This window comes from Lissotriton vulgaris, chromosome 12 (genome assembly GCF_964263255.1).
Source record: "Lissotriton vulgaris chromosome 12, aLisVul1.2, whole genome shotgun sequence".
NCBI classification, from domain to species: Eukaryota; Metazoa; Chordata; class Amphibia; order Caudata; family Salamandridae; genus Lissotriton; species Lissotriton vulgaris.
In genome coordinates, this window is record NC_141700.1 from 23,845,038 (window position 1) to 23,866,361 (window position 21,324).

Consider the following 21,324-nt stretch of genomic DNA (forward strand, 5'->3'; position numbering starts at 1 on the left):
TTTGTATTGTGCTTAGCACCCTGTCCTCAGAAAGAGTCCAGGGTTGTTGTGTTATAAATAAATATCCTTTTATTTTCATAACAACTTGTGTGGTGTCCTTTCACTTGGTGTTCAAGGGGTATATGTGATGGTATAACAGCTGGCTTAACACGCCCTCTAGAGTTTAGCCTAAAGACTGCTCTTGTCCATGCTACTAGGATAGCTGGTCTATAAGGTTGACTTACAACCAATCATCAATAAGGGTCGTTTGAACTGATACACAGTGATCACTAGAATAGTGAGCACTGCATATCAGGCCAACTTCTCACACCACTGTTCATCACTTTTGAAGGGGCAGTGCCTGCCTCACTGTTCATCACTTTTGAAGGGGCAGTGCCTGCCTCACTGTTCATCACTTTTGAAGGGGCAGTGCCAGCCTCACTGTCCATCACTTTTGAAGGAGCAGTGCCACCCTCACTGTTCTTCACTTTTGAAGGGGCAGTGACAGCCTCAAGCCCCAGCCTCACTGTTCATCACTTTTGAAGGGGCAGTGCCAGCCCCACTGTTCTTCACTTTTGAAGGGACAGTGCCACCCTCACTGTTCTTCACTTTTGAAGGGGCAGTGACAGCCTCAAGCCCCAGCCTCACTGTTCATCACTTTTGAAGGGGCAGTGCCAGGCTCACTGTTCATCACTTTTGAAGGGGCAGTGCCAGCCTCACTGTTCTTCACTTTTGAAGGGGCAGTGCCAGGCTCACTGTTCATCACTTTTGAAGGGGCAGTGCCAGCCTCACTGTTCTTCACTTTTGAAGGGGCAGTGCCACCCTCACTGTTCTTCACTTTTGAAGGGGCAGTGACAGCCTCAAGCCCCAGCCTCACTGTTCATCACTTTTGAAGGGACAGTGCCAGCCCCACTGTTCTTCACTTTTGAAGGGGCAGTGCCAGGCTCACTGTTCATCACTTTTGAAGGGGCAGTGCCAGCCTCACTGTTCTTCACTTTTGAAGGGGCAGTGCCACCCTCACTGTTATTCACTTTTGAAGGGACAGTGCCAGCCCCACTGTTCATCAGTTTTGAAGGGGCAGTGCCAGTCCCACTGTGTATCACTTTAGTAGGGGCAGTACCAGCCCCACTGTTCATCACTTTTGAAGGGGCAGTGCCAGCCCCACTGTTCTTCACTTTTGAGGGGGCAATGCCACCCTCACTGTTATTCACTTTTGAAGGGACAGTGCCAGTCCCACTGTCTATCACTTTTGTAGGGGCAGTGCCAGCCCCACTGTTCATCACTTTTGAAGGGACAGTGCCTCCCCACTGTTCATCACTTTTGAAGGGGCAGTGCCAGCCTCACTGTTATTCACTTTTGAAGGGACAGTGCCAGCCCCACAGTTCTTCACTTTTGAAGGGGCAGTGCCAGCCTCACTGTTCTTCACTTTTGAAGGGGCAGTGCCAGCCCCACTGTCTATCACTTTTGAAGGGGCAGTGACAGCCTCACTGTTCATCACTATGGAAGGGGCAGTGCCAGCCTCACTGTTCATCACTTTTGAAGGGGCAGTGCCATTCCCACTGTTCATCACTTTTGTAGGGGCAGTGCCAGCCCCACTGTTCATCACTTTTGAAGGGGCAGTGCCAGCCTCACTGTTCATCACTATGGAAGGGGCAGTGCCAGCCTCACTGTTCATCACTTTTGAAGGGGCAGTGCCAGTCCCACTGTTCATCACTTTTGTAGGGGCAGTGCCAGCCCCACTGTTCATCACTTTTGAAGGGGCAGTGCCAGCCTCACTGTTCATCACTATGGAAGGGGCAGTGCCAGCCTCACTGTTCATCACTTTTGAAGGGGCAGTGCCAGCCCCACTGTTCATCACTTTTGAAGGGGCAGTGCCAGCCTCACTGTTATTCACTTTTGAAGGGACAGTGCCAGCCCCACAGTTCTTCACTTTTGAAGGGGCAGTGCCAGCCTCACTGTTCTTCACTTTTGAAGGGGCAGTGCCACCCTCACTGTTATTCACTTTTGAAGGGACAGTGCCAGCCCCACTGTTCATCACTTTTGAAGGGGCAGTTCCTGCCCCACTGTTCATCACTTTTGAAGGGGCAGTGCCAGCTTCACTGTTCATCACTTTGGAAGGGGCAGTGCCACCCTCACTGTTATTCACTTTTGAAGGGACAGTGCCAGCCTCACTGTTCATCACTTTTGAAGGGGCAGTGCCAGCCTCACTGTTCATCACTTTTGAAGGGGCAGTGTCAGCCCCACTGTTCATCACTTTTGAAGGGGCAGTGCCACCCTCACTGTTATTCACTTTTGAAGGGACAGTGCCAGCCCCACTGTTCATCACTTTTGAAGGGGCAGTTCCTGCCCCACTGCTCATCACTTTTGAAGGGGCAGTGCCAGCTTCACTGTTCATCACTTTGGAAGGGGCAGTGCCACCCTCACTGTTATTCACTTTTGAAGGGACAGTGCCAGCCTCACTGTTCATCACTTTTGAAGGGGCAGTGCCAGCCCCACTGTTCTTCACTTTTGAAGGGGCAGTGCCAGCCTCACTGTTCATCACTTTTGAAGGGGCAGTGCCAGCCTCACTGTTCATCACTTTTGAAGGGGCAGTGTCAGCCCCACTGTTCATCACTTTAGAAGGGGCAGTGCCAGCCTCACTGTTCTTCACTTTTGAAGGGGCAGTGCCAGCCCCACTGTTCATCACTTTTGAAGGGGCAGTGCCAGCCCCACTGTTCTTCACTTTTGAAGGGGCAGTGCCAGCCTCACTGTTCATCACTTTTGATGGGGCAGTGTCAGCCCCACTGTTCATCACTTTTGAAGGGGCAGTGCCAGCCTCACTGTTCTTCACTTTTGAAGGGGCAGTGCCACCCTCACTGTTATTCACTTTTGAAGGGACAGTGCCAGCCCCACTGTTCTTCACTTTTGAATGGGGCACTGCCAGCCTCACTGTTCATCACTTTTGAAGGGGCAGTGCCAGCCTCACTGTTCATCACTTTTGAAGGGGCAGTATCAGCTCCACTGTTCATCACTTTTGAAGGGGCAGTGCCACCCTCACTGTTATTCACTTTTGAAGGGACAGTGCCAGCCCCACTGTTCATCACTTTTGAAGGGGCAGTTCCTGCCCCACTGCTCATCACTTTTGAAGGGGCAGTGCCAGCTTCACTGTTCATCACTTTGGAAGGGGCAGTGCCACCCTCACTGTTATTCACTTTTGAAGGGACAGTGCCAGCCTCACTGTTCATCACTTTTGAAGGGGCAGTGCCAGCCCCACTGTTCTTCACTTTTGAAGGGGCAGTGCCAGCCTCACTGTTCATCACTTTTGAAGGGGCAGTGCCAGCCTCACTGTTCATCACTTTTGAAGGGGCAGTGTCAGCCCCACTGTTCATCACTTTTGAAGGGGCAGTGCCAGCCTCACTGTTCTTCACTTTTGAAGGGGCAGTGCCAGCCCCACTGTTTATCACTTTTGAAGGGGCAGTGTCAGCCCCACTGTTCATCACTTTTGAAGGGGCAGTGCCAGCCCCACTGTTCGTCACTTTTGAAGGGGCAGTGACAGCCTCACTGTTCATCACTATGGAAGGGGCAGTGCCAGCCTCACTGTTCTTCACTTTTGAAGGGGCAGTGCCAGCCTCACTGTTCTTCACTTTTGAAGGGGCAGTGCCACCCTCACTGTTATTCACTTTTGAAGGGACAGTGCCAGGCTCACTGTTATTCACTTTTGAAGGGACAGTGCCAGCCTCACTGTTCATCACGTTTGAAGGGGCAGTGCCACCCTCACTGTTCATCAGTTTTGAAGGGGCAGTGCCAGCCCCACTGTTCATCACTTTTGAAGGGACAGTGCCAGTCCCACTGTTCTTCACTTTTGAAGGGGCAGTGCCACCCTCACTGTTCATCAGTTTTGAAGGGGCAGTGCCAGCCCCACTGTTCATCACTTTTGAAGGGACAGTGCCAGTCCCACTGTTCATCACTTTTGAAGGGGCAGTGCCAGCCTCACTGTTCTTCACTTTTGAAGGGGCAGTGCCAGGCTCACTGTTATTCACTTTTGAAGGGACAGTGCCAGCCCCACTGTTCATCACTTTTGAAGGGACAGTGCCAGCCCCACTGTTCATCACTTTTGAAGGGACAGTGCCACCCTCTCTGTTCATCAGTTTTGAAGGGGCAGTGCCACCCTCTCTGTTCATCACTTTTGAAGGGACAGTGCCAGCCTCACTGTTCATCACTTTTGAAGGCGCAGTGCCAGCCTCACTGTTCATCACTTTTGAAGGGGCAGTGGCAGTCCCACTGTCCAGTAGCACTTTCGACAGGGCAGCGCCAGTCTCACTGTCCAGTAGCACTTTCGACAGGGCAGGGCCAGCACTTCTTTCGAAGCAGTAATAAATGGTGGAGACACAATCCTCGCGTAGCGTCTGCCCCAAATGGGACAGAGAAAGAACGGGACAGGTGGAGGGAGCTGTATTTCCACCAGGGATCTTCCATGGTGCAAGCAAGACCAACGCTTTGGAAAAAACGCAGCCCTCTCCAGCCCCCGCCCCTCGAGAAGCCCTACCTGCTGCCAGGGCCGCCGCCTTAAAAGCCCCGGAGGGAGTCGTGGAGCGGACAGAGTCCTCCAGAGAGACACAGGTGAAGGTGCGTGAGAGGAGCCGCTGCTGCCCCACCCTCGGATTCCACCTGCCCCAGGGCCGGAGCCCCCGCCTGAGCAGGATCATAGCGGGTATGCGAGAGAGGGGACCAGTGCCGCGCAGGACGGGGTGAAAAGGGCGCGATGGGAGGCTCCGCAGGGAGGCTGACAGGTGTTGTGATCTTGCGCGCTCTGTTTTCTGTTTATAAACCCGTGCGCTCTGGTTACACGCAGCCCGTGAGGTTTCGGCGTGAGGGAGAGTGCTTGTTGTGTTGTCAAACCTAATGCTGCCCCCACTATTCCTCACCCTCACGCCCCTGTGCACGGAGGTTTTACTACCCTCACGGCCCTGTGCACGGAGGTGGGGCTCAAAAGCGCCCAGCGTCCCCGGTGCCTCAGTAGTACACGTGCACCTGAATGGTGAACTCCACAAAAGAGAGGAGAGGATGTGGCCTCACGGCCAGAGCTGCCGACTTTGGAGTTAGGGAACCCTGTGATTCTGGGAAAGCACTTAATCTCCCGTGCCTAGCAAAATAAGAACGAATGTGTCTTTGGTGCTCATGTAAAGCGCTCCAATACCTTCGGCGTCATTCAAATATCTTGAGTAGATTTGAGATATCAGCAACAAAAACCGTCATACAAGAAGTCGGCCTCCCTCGACTGGTAGCTTGTGTCTTTTACAAAGCAGATATTTACTGTCAGTGTGGACCAAGGGGCGCCGTCTCCGGCAGGGTTGGATTGGGATTAAAAATCGGCCCGGGCGCGCTAAAAAAAGTGGCCCACATCTGCATATTGTCTGGCCTCAAAAACCTGCTTAAGCAAAGTTGTATTTATTTTTAAAAGGGGGGGGGGGTGATAAAATAAGCACGGATTCGTTTACACTGGCGAAACGCACCTGAAAACAAATGAAGCCACTTCTGCTCAGGCCCCCAGCCCCCACTCAATCTGCATATATTAATAGACCAGCCCAGCGAGAGGAAGGGGGTGACACCTCTGCCCGTTCCTACATGGGAGGTAATGGATCCCTATCTACTTCCCAAAAAAAGCCACTCAGGCACCCACTGGGCCGCACTGTATCCGAACAATGCAGAAACAACCCCACTCAGCCCCCCAGACTGCTAAAAAATACAGCAGCCCCCCAGCTTGAACTAGGACACCGGCCCCTCGGGCATTGCCTGGGTTACCTGGTGTTTGGTCCCGCCAAAACCCTTCTCGGGGTTCACGTCATACTAGAGACGACTGTGAACCACTGAAAACCTTAAAAATCCACTTTTACGCGCAATACACCAAACCAGGCAACGGCGCCCTCACCTTACAAGGCTTTTCTGGCCTTCTGCGGCGCTGGGGTCGAGCGAGAAGTTAAACTGTGCCTTGGAAACGTCACTAGTGGCATTAACGTGCACCGTGGCCCATGAGCACTTCATTACTGGCGCTGACACACAGGGAGTCCCTATTGTATTCTAGGCTATAATTAGCTTGACGAATAAATAGTAATGTCTATTTGCATAGCGCCCACCCTGCCCTGTGCATGTCCTTGTGGCGCTGTGCGGTGCTCCAGGAATCAGATATCTCTTTCTACTCATGTCCACCCCAGACCGGAGTCAGGTTGGGATTTGTCGGTTTTTTTGAGGTGTTAGGTGTTTTCTGTGGATGATGCTAGCACAATTATTGATTTGGGGGAAATTCGCTAATATTAGCCGGCCTTGCCTGCAGGCTGTTTTACATTTAAGTTGACCTGTGATAGCATGCTTCAGTTGGATTGGACTCCTCCCCATGGACCACCGAGGGCCTGGATTGGTTTAAGTGTTTTTAGGTCTCGCCTACGCAGCGCGCATGTGCTACTTATAATAATATTAATAATCAACATTTGTAAAGAGCAACCATCACCCGTTAGGTTCTCTAAGCACTAGGGGCTGTTGGGAAGATTAAGCAAGCTATTGCCCAGAGTCACATGGTGCTGTGCTAATCGAACCGTGATGCCCAGATTCCAGAGTCAGTCACCCTGGCCGTGGTACCACACCTCTCCCCCTAGCTACTTAGGAGACCTTTAGCCGTTGTACCACACCTCTCCCCCTAGCTACTTAGGAGACCTTTAGCCGTTGTACAGCTCTTTTTCCGTTGTACAGCTCTTTTTCCAAGCATACACTCATGCTTGTGGCGGCATACAGCTTGCGGGAGCTTGCAGCAGCGCGCCACAAGCACAAGTGTGTGCTTAGAAAAAGAATAGACTTCTCTCCCCAGCGCGCGCACCACACGCGGACAAATTCACTTTCAGCTTGTTTACATTTAGAGACAGTAGCAGGAGTGAGACTTTGACAGAAGAGTACATATTATATTTTCAACTAATAAAATAACAATTTTGAAACATTAAAAAACAACCTCTCCTTGCTTTTTACTGTTACATGGCCATGACACTGTGAATCTGAATAAGTGAGGGCTGGTTGTAAATGTTTACCTTGGCATTTCCTAATCCGTGTCTGCTGTCAGGTTGTATGGTTGCCGTGCGCTGCCTTTAAACCCCATGGATGTGTGGCCTTGGTTTATGTCTCTGGACACCCTTCACTTAGCTTCAGGACAGGTTGTTATTGTTATTTGACATTTGTTTAGCCACTTAGTGCACCCAGGGCCGGACTGGTAACCAGAACCGGCCCTGGCAAAGTGCTCGGCCGGCCCCCCTCTACCCCTCCGGGAGGAGAGGGGAGGGGGGAGAGGTGCGACCGCGCTCTGTGACAGGGCCGGTTTTCGGCCGTTTTTGTTACAGGGCCGTTTTTGCAGCATAACGGCCCTGTAACAACAAGCATTGGAAATGCAATAGGTCTCGCATTAGGAAAGTTTGAGCTATTGGTATTGTAAATGACACTTTTTTTATTTATGTGCTGGTTTTGAAAGTAGCAAAATTAATAGCTTTGTCAGTTACAATGTCAATAGTTTTAACTTTTGCAAATGTGACACCTATAGCATTTGTAATGCAATGTGTGTTGTATTTACGTGACTTAGATGTATTGATATTACAAATAACAATGGCTTTTAATTTTGTAAATAATTAATACTTAAATAAAAGTTATTGTAATTTATAATGGCAAGAGCTTAAACGTTTGTAAATAACTTTTGTGAAGATTATGTTCAGTGTATTTTATTGTGACGACAATCCAAGAACATTGCATTTGCACCTACACACACAGAGCCACACACATGTAGATGTGGTGGTGGTGGATGTGGTGGTGGTGGATGCGGTGGTGGATGTGGTGGTGGTGGTGGATGTGGTGGTGATGGTGGTGGATGTGGGGGTGGATGTGGGGGTGGTGGTGGATGTGGTGGTGGTGGTGGAGGTGGTGGTGGTGGTGGATGTGGTGGTGGTGGTGGAGGTGGTCGATGTGGTGTTGATGTGGTGGATGTGGTGGTGGTGGATGTGGTGGTTGTGGATGTGGTGAAAGTGGTGGTGGATGTGGTGGTGGAAGTGATGGTGGTGGGTGTGGTGGATGCGGTGGTGGATGCGGTGGTGGATGTGGTGGTGGTGGATGCGGTGGTGGTGGATGCGGTGGTGGATGAGGTGGTGGATGAGGTGGTGGTGGATGTGGTGGTGGTGGTGGTGGATGTGGTGGTGGTGGTGGATGTGGTTGTGGTGGTGGATGTGGTTGTGGTGGTGGTGGTGGATGTGGTGGTGGATGTGGTGGTGGATGCGGTGGTGGTGGATGCGGTGGAAGTGGTGTATGTGGTGGTGGATGTCATGGTGGATGTGAAGGTGATGGATGTGATGGTGGATGTGGTGGTGGATGTGGTGGTGATGGTGGATGTGGTGGTGATGTGGTGGATGTGGTGCTGGTGGATGTGGTGGTTGTGGATGTGGTGGTTGTGGATGTGGTGGTTGTGGATGTGGTGGATGCGTTGGTGGATGAGGTGGTGGATGAGGTGGTGGATGAGGTGGTGGATGAGGTGGTGGTGGATGCGGTGGTGGTGGATGCGGTGGTGGTGGATGCGGTGGTGGTGGATGCAGTGGTGGATGTGGTGGTGGTGGATGTGGTGGTGGTGGATGCAGTGGAAGTGGTGGATGTGGTGGTGGATGCGGTGGATGTGGTGGTGGTGGTGGATGTGGTGGTGGTGGATGCGGTGGTGAAGTGGTGGTGGATGTGGTGGTGGTGGATGTGGTGGTGGATTTGGTGGTGGTGGATGTCATGGTGGATGTGATGGTGGATGTGGTGGTGGATGTGGTGGTGGATGTGGTGGTGGTGGTGGATTTGATGGTGGATGTGATGGTGGATGTGATGGTGATGGTGGATGTGGTGGTGGTGGTGGATGTGGTGGATGCAGTGGTGGTGGTAGTGGTGGATGGGGTGGTGGTTGTAGTGGATGTGGTGGTGGTGGATGCGGTGGTGGTGGATGCGGTGGTGGTGGATGCGGTGGATGTCATGGTGGATGTGGAGGTGATGGTGGATGTGGTGGTGGATGTGGTGATGGTGGTGGATGTGATGGTGGATGTGGTGTTGATGGTGGATGTGGTGGTGGATGAGGTGGTGGTGGTAGTGGTGGATGGGGTGGTGGTTGTAGTGGATGTGGTGGTGGATGTAGTGGTGGTGGGTGTGGTGGTGGTGGTGGATGCGGTGGTGGATGAGGTGGTGGATGAGGTGATGGATGAGGTGGTGGATGAGGTGGTGGATGAGGTGGTGGATGAGGTGGTGGATGAGGTGGTGGATGTGGTGGTGGATGTGGTGGTGGTGGATGTGGTGGTGGATGTGGTGGTGGTGGATGCTATTTATTTCTATTTAAATTTCTATTTAAAATTATTTGTACAGCGCACATACACCAGCGGTTTCTTGGCGCTAGAAACTGAAAGAGGTCAGAGAAGAAGTCCCGGGGTAGGCGTAAAAAGAGAAACTAAGGAATTAATTAAAGGATTTGGCAAAAAGGTATGCCTTGAGTTGTTTTCGAAATAACAGATATGAGGTTGAAGCTCTGAGTTCTGCAGGCAGAGAGTTCCAAAAAGTCGGGGCGAGGGTCGCAAACTTTGAGCCTCCCCATTTCTTTCTTCGAAACCGTGGGACAGTAAGAAAGGATTGGGAAGATGACCTTAGTTCCCTAGATGGAACGTAGGGGATGATCTCTGAAGAGATGAAAGCTGGCGCCGTGCCCAGTCGTGCTTGGAAGGTGATAGATGCAAGCTTAAACTGGACACGGGCCCAGACGGGAAGCCAATGTAAAGCTTTCAGAAGGGGAGTGGTATGGGAGGATTTAGGGAGTTTGAACACCAGGCGTGCCGCCTGGTTCTGGATCTGCTGCAAACGCCGAAGACTATATGCAGGGATACCTGCATATAGGGCGTTGCCATAATCCAGGCGGGATACGACCATGGCAAGGGTGATAAGTTTTAGTGCGTCAAAAGAAAAGAAACGGGACACCTTGCGAATGGTGCGAAGAGCCAGGAAGGAGGAAGAAACCACAGAACTCACCTGGGAGTGAAGGGTAAGTTGTGAGTTGAGCTTGATGCCAAGGGTTTTAACCGAGGTGGAGGGAACAGGTGGGGCACCAAGGGAAGGGGGCCAGAAAATGGGGGACCAGGGGCTGGATGAACCACCCGTCAACACCAGCTCGGTCTTGTCTGGGTTGAGCTTAAGATGGTTGTGGTTCATCCAGTCTCGGATATGAATCATGATAGTTTGAAAGTTGGAGACAGAATCGGGGGAAGAAGAGAGGTTGAACACAAGCTGGAGGTCATCCGCGTAGTTAAATACGGTGACCTCCATTTGTTGCAATGAAAAGATAAGAGGGGAGATGTAGAGATTGAATAAGAGGGGGGAGAGGGAGGAACCTTGGGGAACCCCGCACTGAACGTCACGGAAGTCTGCAGTGAAGTCACCCAGGCGAACAGCCTGGGTGCGGTCCCTCAGGAAGGAGGATAACCAGACCAACGCGGTACCCCCGATCCCCGCCGCCCTGACACGGGAAAGTAAGATGGAGTGGTCCACCGTGTCAAAGGCGGCTGAGAGGTCGAGGAGAACCAGGGCCTGAGGTTGGTTGGTATCCATTCCCTCCCTGAGGTTATCAAGGACCGAAAGCACTACCGACTCCGTGGAGTGTGCGGGGCGAAACCCGGCCTGGCGGGGGGCAAGAGCCCCGTTCTTCTCCACGAAAGAACTCAGGGCGTAGGTGACGTGACGCTCGAGTACTTTCGCCAGGAAAGGTAGGAGAGAGATGGGGCGGAAATTGGCTGGAATGGAGGGATCGGCACCAGGCTTTTTCAGGATAGGGACTATTACAGCAGATTTAAGTGAGTTGGGTACCACACCCTGGGATAAGGAACTGTTGAGAAGGTGGAGGGGGGGATCTGGGCAATTAGAGAAGATATGACGGAGGATATGAGCCGGGCAGGGATCTAGCGGGGACCCTGATTTAACAAGTGGGATTATGGCATTTATTGATTCCTTAGTTAGAGGTGGGAGGGTGGTGAGATGGTCCTTGGGAGGAGGACACTGAGGGTCCACAAAGGTAGGGGAAGGAGAGGGAATATTGGTTTTAATAGTTTCGATTTTTTGAATGAAGAAATTATTTAGGGAGTGACAAAGTTCCAGAGAAGGGGTGGGTTTGAGAGAGGTTCGGTCCGAGAACGCTAGATTGTGAACAATCGAAAAGATTTCCTTCGATTTGCTTTCGGCTGCGAGGATTTTGGAGGAAAAGTAGATGGTTTTTGCCTCAAGGATGTTTTTCTTATATAGGGTCAGGATGTTTATAAACTCTAAGCGTAAGGAGGGGCAATAGTTTTTCCTCCAGGCCCGCTCGGCACGCCGCACCGCCAGTTTAGTGGCTTTGAGATCTTGATTAAACCACTGGTTGGCGTCTTTCTCTCGTTTGGTTGAGACCCGCTTCAGAGGAGCAATGGAATCACAGCCTGCAGAGAGCCATTGATCAATGGCCGTGACCTGAGAGCAGGTAGATAGATCTTGGAGGAGGGGAGCGGAGGAAGTGAGTATGGAGGATAGACTGTCAAGGTCTACTCGGCCCCATGCTCGGGCCCAGGTGTTTTTGGGGAGCGGGGGCTTGATCGGGGGGTGAATAGGAAGAGAAAAGGAAATCAGATGATGATCGGACCAGGTGCAGGGTGAGATTGAAAGGGATTCAACGGGGCAATTGGAGAACCAAATCTGGTCGAGAGTATGACCTTTGACGTGGGTGGGAGAGTGAATGTGAGAAGTAAAGTTAAGAGAGGAAAGGGTATCTGAGAACTCCTTGGAAGATGGGCATTCGGCTTGGTCAGAAGGCCAAAAATTAAAATCACCCAAAAGTAAAATGGAAGAGTTGTTAACTGTGATAGTAGCCAGAACATCCAAGAAATCCGGAAGGAACAATAAGGGAGATTGGGGGGGACGATAGATGAGAATACAGGTAAGAGGGGGCGTGATGGAGGTGGTACGGATGGCTAAAAACTCAGTGGTAGCAATATCAGGAAGGGACAGGGGCTGAAAGGGGAGGTCGGTTCGAGCGATGACCGCCACCCCACCTCCAGCTTTACCATTAGGCCGGTCGGCACGGATAGCGTAATATGGAGCTGGTAGAGTAGCCAATAAGGTGGGGAGAGAGTCGTCACAGAACCAAGTTTCTGTTAAAAAAAGAAGGTCGGGGGCATGGAGATCCAGCAAGACCGACAGTTCATGGGCGTGGGCAACTGCAGACCTAGTGTTTAGATAGAAAGCCGTAAGAGATCTAGGAGCCGCTGGAGAAGTGCTACCGCTGAAGGGAGTCGGGGGCACAGGTTGAGGCCAAGGTATTATCAAAGGGGCAGGAGGAGCTAAGCCAAGAGACGAGATGTGGGAGCAGGTGGAGGCAGATAGCGGCCATGGGCCCCGAAGGCAGCGCAGTTGGGCAGGAGAGTAGGTGGTAACGCGAGCAGAGTGACATGCCCCTTGCCCCGTACGGTCGCGGACGAGCGCAGACGAGCTTGCCTTAAGCGCGCCTTCGGCGCGCAATCGTCGCGCCCGCTGCGCTCGTCCGCTGCGCTTCCTGCCAAGGCACATAATTTATGTTGATTGGTCGGGGCGTTGGAGGGGGCGTGGCCAACCGAGGTGGGCGTGTCTCGTGGCTCGCCTCGCCGTCAGGAATGGCAATCAAGATGTAAATAAGCGTTGCAGCGCGAGGCGCGCTGTTCAGGAGAAGCAAGGGTCAAGCAGTAATTAAAAGGTACATGGTATTACAATAGTTTTAAAAAGATGTCTTTCGCTCTCCCGGCTTCCGCCTCAGGAGTCTCTGTCAGTGTCGCGCTTAGAGAGCTGCGCGCACTTTTTATAGGTTTGGTGAGGGGGCGTGGCCAACCGAGGTGGGCGTGTCTCGTGGCTCGCCTCGCCGTCAGGAATGGCGATCAAGATGTAAATATGGATGCAGTGGTGGATGTGGTGGTGGTGGATGTGGTGGTGGTGGAAGTGATGGATGTGGTGGTGGATGCGTTGGATGTGGTGGTGGATGCGGTGGTGAAGTGGTGGTGGATGTGGTGGATGTGGTGGTGGATGTGGCGGTGGATGTCATGGTGGATGTGATGGTGGATGTGGTGGTGGATGTGGTGGTGGATTTGATGGTGGATGTGATGGTGGATGTGGTGGTGATGGTGGATGTGGTGGTGGATGTGGTGGTGGATGCGGTGGATGTGGTGGTGGTGGATGTGGTGGTGGTGGTGGATGCGGTGGTGGTGGTAGTGGTGGATGGGGTGGTGGTTGTAGTGGATGTGGTGGTGGTGGGTGTGGTGGTGGTGGTGGATGCGGTGGTGGTGGATGTGGTGGTGGTGGATGCGGTGGTGGTGGATGTGGTGGTGGATGTCATGGTGGATGTGGAGGTGATGGTGGATGTGTTGGTGGATGTGGTGGTGGATGGTGGATGTGGTGGTGGATGCGGTGGTGGTGGATGCGGTGGATGTGGTGATGGTGGATGCGGTGGTGGTGGTGGATGCGGTGGTGAAGTGGTGGTGGATGTGGTGGTGGTGGATGTGGTGGTGGATTTGGTGGTGGTGGATGTCATGGTGGATGTGATGGTGGATGTGATGGTGGATGTGGTGGTGGTGGTGGTTGCGGTGGTGGTGGATGTGGTGGATGCGGTGGTGGATGGGGTGGTGGTGGATGCGGTGGTGGTGGATGTGGTGGTGGTGGATGTGGCTGTGGATGTCATGGTGGATGTGGAGGTGGATGTGATGGTGGATGTGGTGGTGGATGTGGTGGTGGATGTGGTGGTGATGGTGGATGCGGTGGTGGTGGATGCGGTGGATGTGGTGATGGTGGATGCGGTGGTGGTGGTGGATGCGGCGTTCCAACCCGTCACACAGCTAGTACTTGTGGTTTAGAACAGACATATGAACTTCGATTATTTCAAAAGCCAATTTCCAACATGAAAATATCACCTTGTCTGACACCGACTCTTCTCACTGTGGTAAGTGTAATGCCGATAGTTAAACAGCGCGCAGGCTCCTGTAATTATTGTTGAGCACGTTTGGCCCACACCTGAATTGCTTACTTTTTCCTCATAAGCCAAAATATCATGCAGTGCTGTCCCTCTCCCGCTCAGACGCTGGAATTCCTAGATTGTATATTTTGTTTGAAGTTGATAGCCGTCTGAGCTAATAGCAAGCCTCAGAGCAAGATCGGACAGACTCCCAGCCGGATTCAAAGAAGGGCATGGAGAACCCCAGCAGGCAACTAAGGTTATTCGAAAGGGGCTAAGAGACGTCTACTTGGAAGCATGCCAACAGAAGGTTGGTTGGGAACATTGTGCGCAAAAGTGGATTAAATGTCCAAGGTCAGGGGTGACCAGAACTAAAAACAGTGTTAAAACCCTCACTGAGGAAATCGGACAAGCTAAAGCTGTCTCGAAATGCAAAGTGCAACAAAAACGTTCCCATAAATGTGAGGTCTGCTGCTATTCTCACATTTAGATCTACAAGGGGCTTAAAAATCAGGTACACTTAATTCAGTTCCCAAATGAAGAGCCGCAGATCAAAATAATCATTTAACCAAATTGCTTTCCTTGGCAGCATTAAACTAGGGAAGCAGCTATAAACGAAATAAAGTTAAAATAAGTAACGGTTGTTAGCTTTATTATAATCGATCGGATAATTATTATGCATAGATCTATGAGGGACAGAGCGAAACAAGGAGAAACACGAGAGACAGCCAGCGGCCGTCAAAGTGAAAGTACGGCCGGCTGAGGGCATTGCTGTGGGGAGGGGGGATGAGAAATGCGACACGGCGGGCAAGGGAGGGGGCGGAGCGGGGAGAGCGGCATGAGGGTGTGAAGCAGCAGGGGAGGAGTGCTGCTGGCGATTGACTGGCGATGGAGCCCTCACCCCCGTGGGCAAAGCACTTAGAGCAAACTGGTGCGGTGCTATAGAAAATAAACACAACACAGCAGCCCAGATCACGCTTTCAGTCCACAAGGGCATTAAATGCAAAGCCCGTGACTAAAGCTTCACCAGGGCTGGACCTAAGACTCTGTCTGACCTGTCCTCCTCTCAAAACGTAATGCATTTTGAAACTCGAGACCGTTAGACCAATGGGCATCACTTACTTTTGCCCAGCAATATTAAACCTACTGTTTCTTTAGTTTAGACAGTGTAATGTTCACAGAAGGAGCCGAAGAAATATGAGGTAGCAAATGAAATAAATAAGAGGGTTAAAAAAGTAAACAATGAAAAGAGAAATTTAGAGGAAGTAATTTTAAATAAGGAGATATGGGAGAATACGAAGAAAGGAAATAAGGAACTAGGGATGAAAAGTAAGGAAGAACAAGCAAAGAAGGTGAGGAGGAATCAAAAAAGAAAATGACAAATTAAGTTAAAAGGACAGAAGTAACAAAACATAAAAGGCTAAGAAGATGAAAGGAATGGGAAGACAAAAAGAATGAAAGTAGAGGAAAAAAAGAAAGATCGGAAAGAAACAGAAACCCACAGAAAACAAAAGAAAGTAAAAACCGTAAGACGAAATAAAGAAAACATTAAGAAAAAAGAATAAAGACAGGAAGCATGAGATAAAGTAGAGAATGAAGGAGTCGGCGTTCCTGCCTGGATGCTTAGATCCCCCTAGCTCCCTTTCGCTGTCTCGCTGCTGCGTTGTCTCACTTTGGCTATTCAAAACGAATAAGAATTTTCAAAGCTAAAAATGTCACTGGACCTGAGGGGATGTGCGCTCAAAGACGGAAGAAATTAAAAGGCGTTGTCTGCGAAGTGAGAGGCAGCCAGAACATCTTGTTTATGAGGAGCTCGAGCCTCGCCGTGGCCGGCGTCACGGCCTGCGTGCCTACGTCACATGCCTGAGACTGCCATTTCAAGGATGCACCAAGGGGCATCTGACAGATGTAAACATTCCGAGCTGCGGCCCAGATGGCGCTCGTAGAGGTGCAGTGAGCGAAAGGCAGCGAGCTGTGGCTTCTGTGAGCTAGGCGCAAATTCAAAGAGAAAAGCGCTTCAGCCAGGCAGAGTCCCAGCACTGACCACTTAAGTGCAATATATATTTTATTACCACTGGTATTTTAAACATCATCCGTTGACTGTCAAAGTCAAAAATAATACATTAATATACCAGAGTGGCACTGAAGGAATCTGAAACTTGTATGAAGAGCTCAAAAGGCGAATTAGACTCGTGCATTTCTATAGGGGTAAGATCCAGAATATCCAGAAAGAGGTGTCCGTAGGGGTCTTCGTGGACACCAGAGTAGAACCTCCGAATGGCCTCCCCAGTGCCATACAACAGACCCTCTATGTCTAAAATGCTGGTAAGCTTGGCTATTTTTATATAACTCATTTTTTTTATTATTAGCTTATAATTTGCCGAACTGTTTTCACAGTCAGACACTTTACACCATTTACAATTAGTATGTAAAATTAGATGCATGAAAGGAGACACGGCCGGCGGCCGTGAAACTGAAAGTACGGCCGGCCGGCCGTGAATAATTAGGAGATGAGCGCACGCTGAGAAGCTTGTGGGAGGGGGGCTGGACTGCCTTTGATGTGATAATGCGAGGCAGGCAGGCAGGCGGCTGGTGGCATTGTGCACGCGCTTTTTAGGGCTTGCGCTTGCGCAATGACCTTAAAAAGCACATGCACTCTGTGGAATCGCCAGCGGAATCATGCTTAGTTAAACGCTGTGTTTAAGCCTCTATAGAGCTTGCCAGCTGTGCGCATGCGCACAGCAGGCGAGCCCTAAAAACGGCCCCAGGGGTGCAAAACCGGCCCCCAACCATGCGGCCCATCGGGGGATTGCCTGGTGCCCTCAACGGCCAGTCCGGGCTTGAGTGCACCAACAGTTAATTAGCATCCACATTGTTTAAAATCTGATCTGCCAAAGACAATATACAGTGAAAAAAAGACATGAGAGTGTTGAATAAAAAATTCACCATGTACAGCGAAAACATAACATGGGACAGCTGATGAAAAAATCACAATATACAGACATAAAATGACATGGGAGAGCTGAATAACAAAGTCACTGTATGTTTGTCGGAATTTGAAATAGGACAATTTTAACTTGTGTGTGGTACACATTTTTAGGTCTCGCTGAACCAACGCGCATGCGTGGTTCTGCGAGAGTATTGTAAGCGAAACAAACTTTTGAAACCAGCAAGGATTGTCCCCAATGCATGTGAGGTACTCAAGCGCGACGCTTCCCCAGCGCGCGTTTGGCCTCACTTCGCAATCACTCCCCATATGGTGTTCCCTCCCACTCGCTCGCACATTAAAAGGCTGCTGCTCCCCCGCCAATGCGCTCCCGCCCCAACCCCCCCACAGCAATGCCAAGAGCTTGTATTTAATTATTTCTCTTAGTACTTTTGGCCCTAAATTACTTCTTTTTTGTTTGCCACACATGCATAGAATAGGATTTGATGCAGGGGTGATTCATTTGCGTGGCAGGAAGCAGTATTCCGCACGGGCTCACACAGAGACGCATATTCCATTTTATCAAGGGTATCACCGCTTCTACGAAGATCAGAAAAGGAAGGGGAAATCCCTTGAAATTCGCACGCAGAACTCCCAAGCTACCTTCTGAAGAGGCATCCGAGCTGACTGGCTGGCGGTCCTGAATGAGCTTAATGCTGCTTGCTTTTTCCGACACTTGATGGAAATGAGCTCGGTTAGAAAGCATGACAGTGACAGCCACGGAGAAGCTAAAAATATCCGCATCTGCCTCTCTAGAGTGTTTCTATTTCCCGCTGGTTTACTTCCATTTTCTTTGCTGTTGTTGTCTAGAGCTCTGTAGATACTCACACTGCATATGCCTGCTCCCCCTCCCCCCCACGCCTCGCACCATACTCCCCCGCCGCTCGCCCCCATATGCTCGTTCCCTCCCACTGGTTTTATCTTGTTTTAATAGCAATATACCAATGACTGTCACTTGCGAATTACTGTAGAACCATAAGCACCTATAAAGAAATATCTGACCGTTCATTGGCTAAAAGAATGTTTTTGTGAAGACGCAGCCTACAACAACAGTAGGGCACGAACAGAGCACAACCAATATGTCGCCATATGGTCAGCGTCTGTGGACGCCATGTAATGATTTTATAATGACATTCGGCCCAACATGAGAATCTAGCTTAGTTTATAATGATATTTCTGAGACCTGAAAGGGATACTGGGGTGATACAGAGGTTAAAGCGTCTAAACTCCGTTCCCAATATCCACTAAGCTGCAAAAACTCATTTTCTTTTACATAATTGTCTCGTTTGCTATTGTGGCGCAGATAGCCGTTTGCCATTGACAGTTACGTTCCCAAGTGGATTTAAGAAGTCATTTGTGGACCCAGGCTTACATTTGTTTTCGCCACACAACATTTCTGCAGGCACAGCATTTTTTTTCCTCCTTGCCTACTGCGTTTACTGTTCTTCCGAGCTCTCTGGCTCATTAAAATGAAATAGTCGAGAATTTCTTTTGATCTTTTTCTTTTGAATTCAATGGGCTTTCTTTTCAGTAATGCTGTCTGCAGCCCGCGCTTATCTAGCAGCGTTTCCCTGGCTCCACTTGCGTTCTTGTTTGTCAGGTAAAAATGGCGCAGCCAGACTTACTGTCGCAAGACTGCAAATCTTCGCCAGTAGTCAGGCTGCTCGGCTCATAAACGTCGAATCCGTCAATTAGGCTGCAGGGGAGCAGCGGCTTTTAATCAGCTGTTATAAGTCTTTTAAAAGTCTGTAAACTTAAACTACAGTAAATAATTTCAGGAGGAACAAGGCTCTCTGTCGCACACTTTGCTGGAGGCACAGACCTTCTCTCTGGTCTGTTGACAGTCGGATTACATATTATCACAGATTCCAAGCAGTGACTTGTGAAGCTATATTTCACTCATTGCCAGGCACAAAAGAAGAATAGAGATTTTCACCGTAATTTGGAAGGGACAGCGTCTTCAGAAAAACTAAAAATGAGTTCGATTTATTGTGCCAAATAACATTGTTTTGTTTATCGGTGAACCACGGATTATAGTGCAAACCGCTCCCATTATTACCTACTTTTTTCACAAGGCTCTGTTATCCAGTAATGGTTTTCTAAATCCCTTGGACCTATAAAATGCCTGGCAAGTAGCAACTGTGGATAACAAATGCCTGCCTAAACAAAAAACAAAACTTTAGACAATAAACGCCATGTACAGTGTTTCATCTAAGATGCAATTTCAGAAGGAATTAGGGATGTTAAAACGAGAACCAAACGTGCGACACTGGTTATAGCAGTGGATATTGAAATATGCTAAAAAATAATTATACAGCATCACTTCGCACTACCGCAGCATCACTCAGGGGCACCACAACATCACTATGCACTACCACAGCATCACTGAACGCCACAGCATCACTCCTCGCCACCACAACATCAGCCATCACCACCACAACATCAGTCTGTGCAACCATTCAACAACACCTGATTCAAATATGTTCTCTCAATGTTTCAAGCTTTATTACAAATGTAACAAAACAATGTTAATATTTCACTTCTGTTCTTGGATTTTCGTCACAATAAAATACACTGAACATAATCTTCACAAAAGGTAATTACAAAAGTTTAAGCTATTGCCATTATAAATTACAATACCTTTTATTTAAGTATTAATTATTGAATAAAAATGAAAAAGCCATTGTTATTTGTAATATCAATATATGTAAGTCACGTAAATACAACACATATTGCATTACAAATGCAAAAGTTATAACTATTGCCATTGTAAACGACAAAGCTATTAATTTCGCTATTTTCAAAAACAAAACAAAACATAAATAAAAAATTTGACATTTACAGTACCAATAGCTCAAACTTTCCTAATTCGAGACCTATTGCATTGCAAATGCTTGTTGAAAATAGCACTGAACTAGGGGTCTGAACTAAAGTAACCGCTTCAAATAGATGGCTGTGGAACAGGACATTTAATTTAATGCAACACCCCATATCTCTCTCGCTCTTTCTCTCTCTCTCTCTATCTCCATTTCATCGTAGTAAGTTCCTTTTCTGCACCCCCTTTCTCTGTTTGCCACTATTGTGCCTCATTGAAAGGCTAAGGCAGGGCGTCCTTTGCAAAATATTTTAAACTGTGCAGTTTGGTTGATACACTTTCCATTCTGTGTATCAAGCAAACATGTATTCCTGAGTCAGACTGCAAGATCCAGTGTGTAGTAATTGTATAGCTGTCCAATCCCTGGTGGCACAGCACCTCGGATAGTGTGCTGCATGGCTAAACACTTACAAGGTCCCATAGGCGAGGCCTATAGGTAGCACCTCACATTTTGAGAAAGCAGTTTTGCAGCTTTTTCTTCTTGCGAATAAGCAACCTGCATTTTGTCGGAATGCTGCCCCAGGCTCCACTGACCGGCGTGCACTGGTTACACACAGGGAACTCTGCAAAATAATCACACAAAAAAACCTAAAACACAACCTCAACTCACACTCATGGTGTGTGCAGTGCACCGACCGCCGCGCACTGGGTAACAGAAATGTTCACAAACATATATGTTGTTGAACATCAGTACAACTATAGGTGAGATTACATTTGAAGTTTCAAAGGACGTTTTACAAATATTTTACCAAGGTTAGCTCTTGTTTTCTCCATGTTCACCAATAATTTCGATTTCACAAGAGTGGTCTTGTGTGAATTGGATGGACATTGGTCAAAGATTTCATAGTTTTAGAGTGTATCGACTAACTTACACCAATGGAAGTGACTTCAGAAGAGGTGAAATCATGCTTTTATGTTATCCTGACATAAACATGTCCAGGACTTATTTTACAAAAACACAAATGAACATAATCACAAACAAATGTGAAAAGAAAAATTTCTTCAAACGGGGTGTAATTATGCAAATGGACAAAATAGCATCATATTTCCAAATGAAGGTGGAAATAATATAAATGTTGTGAGGCAAAACTCGGTCTTGCACCGTACTTAATTCAAGCATTGTCTTTCATTTAAAAAGGAAATGAACTGAAAAGACAAGCTTTCAATTTGTTATTCGTTTTTTTATTAATTAATAATTAGTTGTTAATCAATAATAATTAATTAATTGACAGTTAAATATAGAAATTGTGTAATTAATTGTAGTTGTGGGTTGTGGGGTTTTCAGGGGTAAAGGTTGGGAAGTAATTTATTATTTAATTTAATTAATAATTAGTTGTTAGTTGATTATAATTAATTAATTGGTTATTGAAGATTGAATTTGTGTAGTTTATTTTAACTGCGGGTTGTAGGGTTTTTAAGGGTAAGGGTTGGGGTGTGATTCATTTTTAATTCATTAATAAATAGTTGATAATTAAT

General features: G+C 48.8%; 1 protein-coding gene across 1 annotated transcript in view; it reads left to right on the forward strand.

Annotated features, from left to right (window-relative positions):
• The first annotated feature begins 4,573 nt into the window (after positions 1–4,573).
• SLC5A5 (solute carrier family 5 member 5) overlaps positions 4,574–21,324 on the forward strand; it is a 103,348-nt gene continuing 86,597 nt past the window's right edge. Inside the window, exon 1 of the mRNA XM_086946802.1 lies at positions 4,574–4,669. The gene's annotated coding sequence lies outside the window, so the exon portion shown is untranslated. The remainder of the gene's footprint in view (positions 4,670–21,324) is intronic.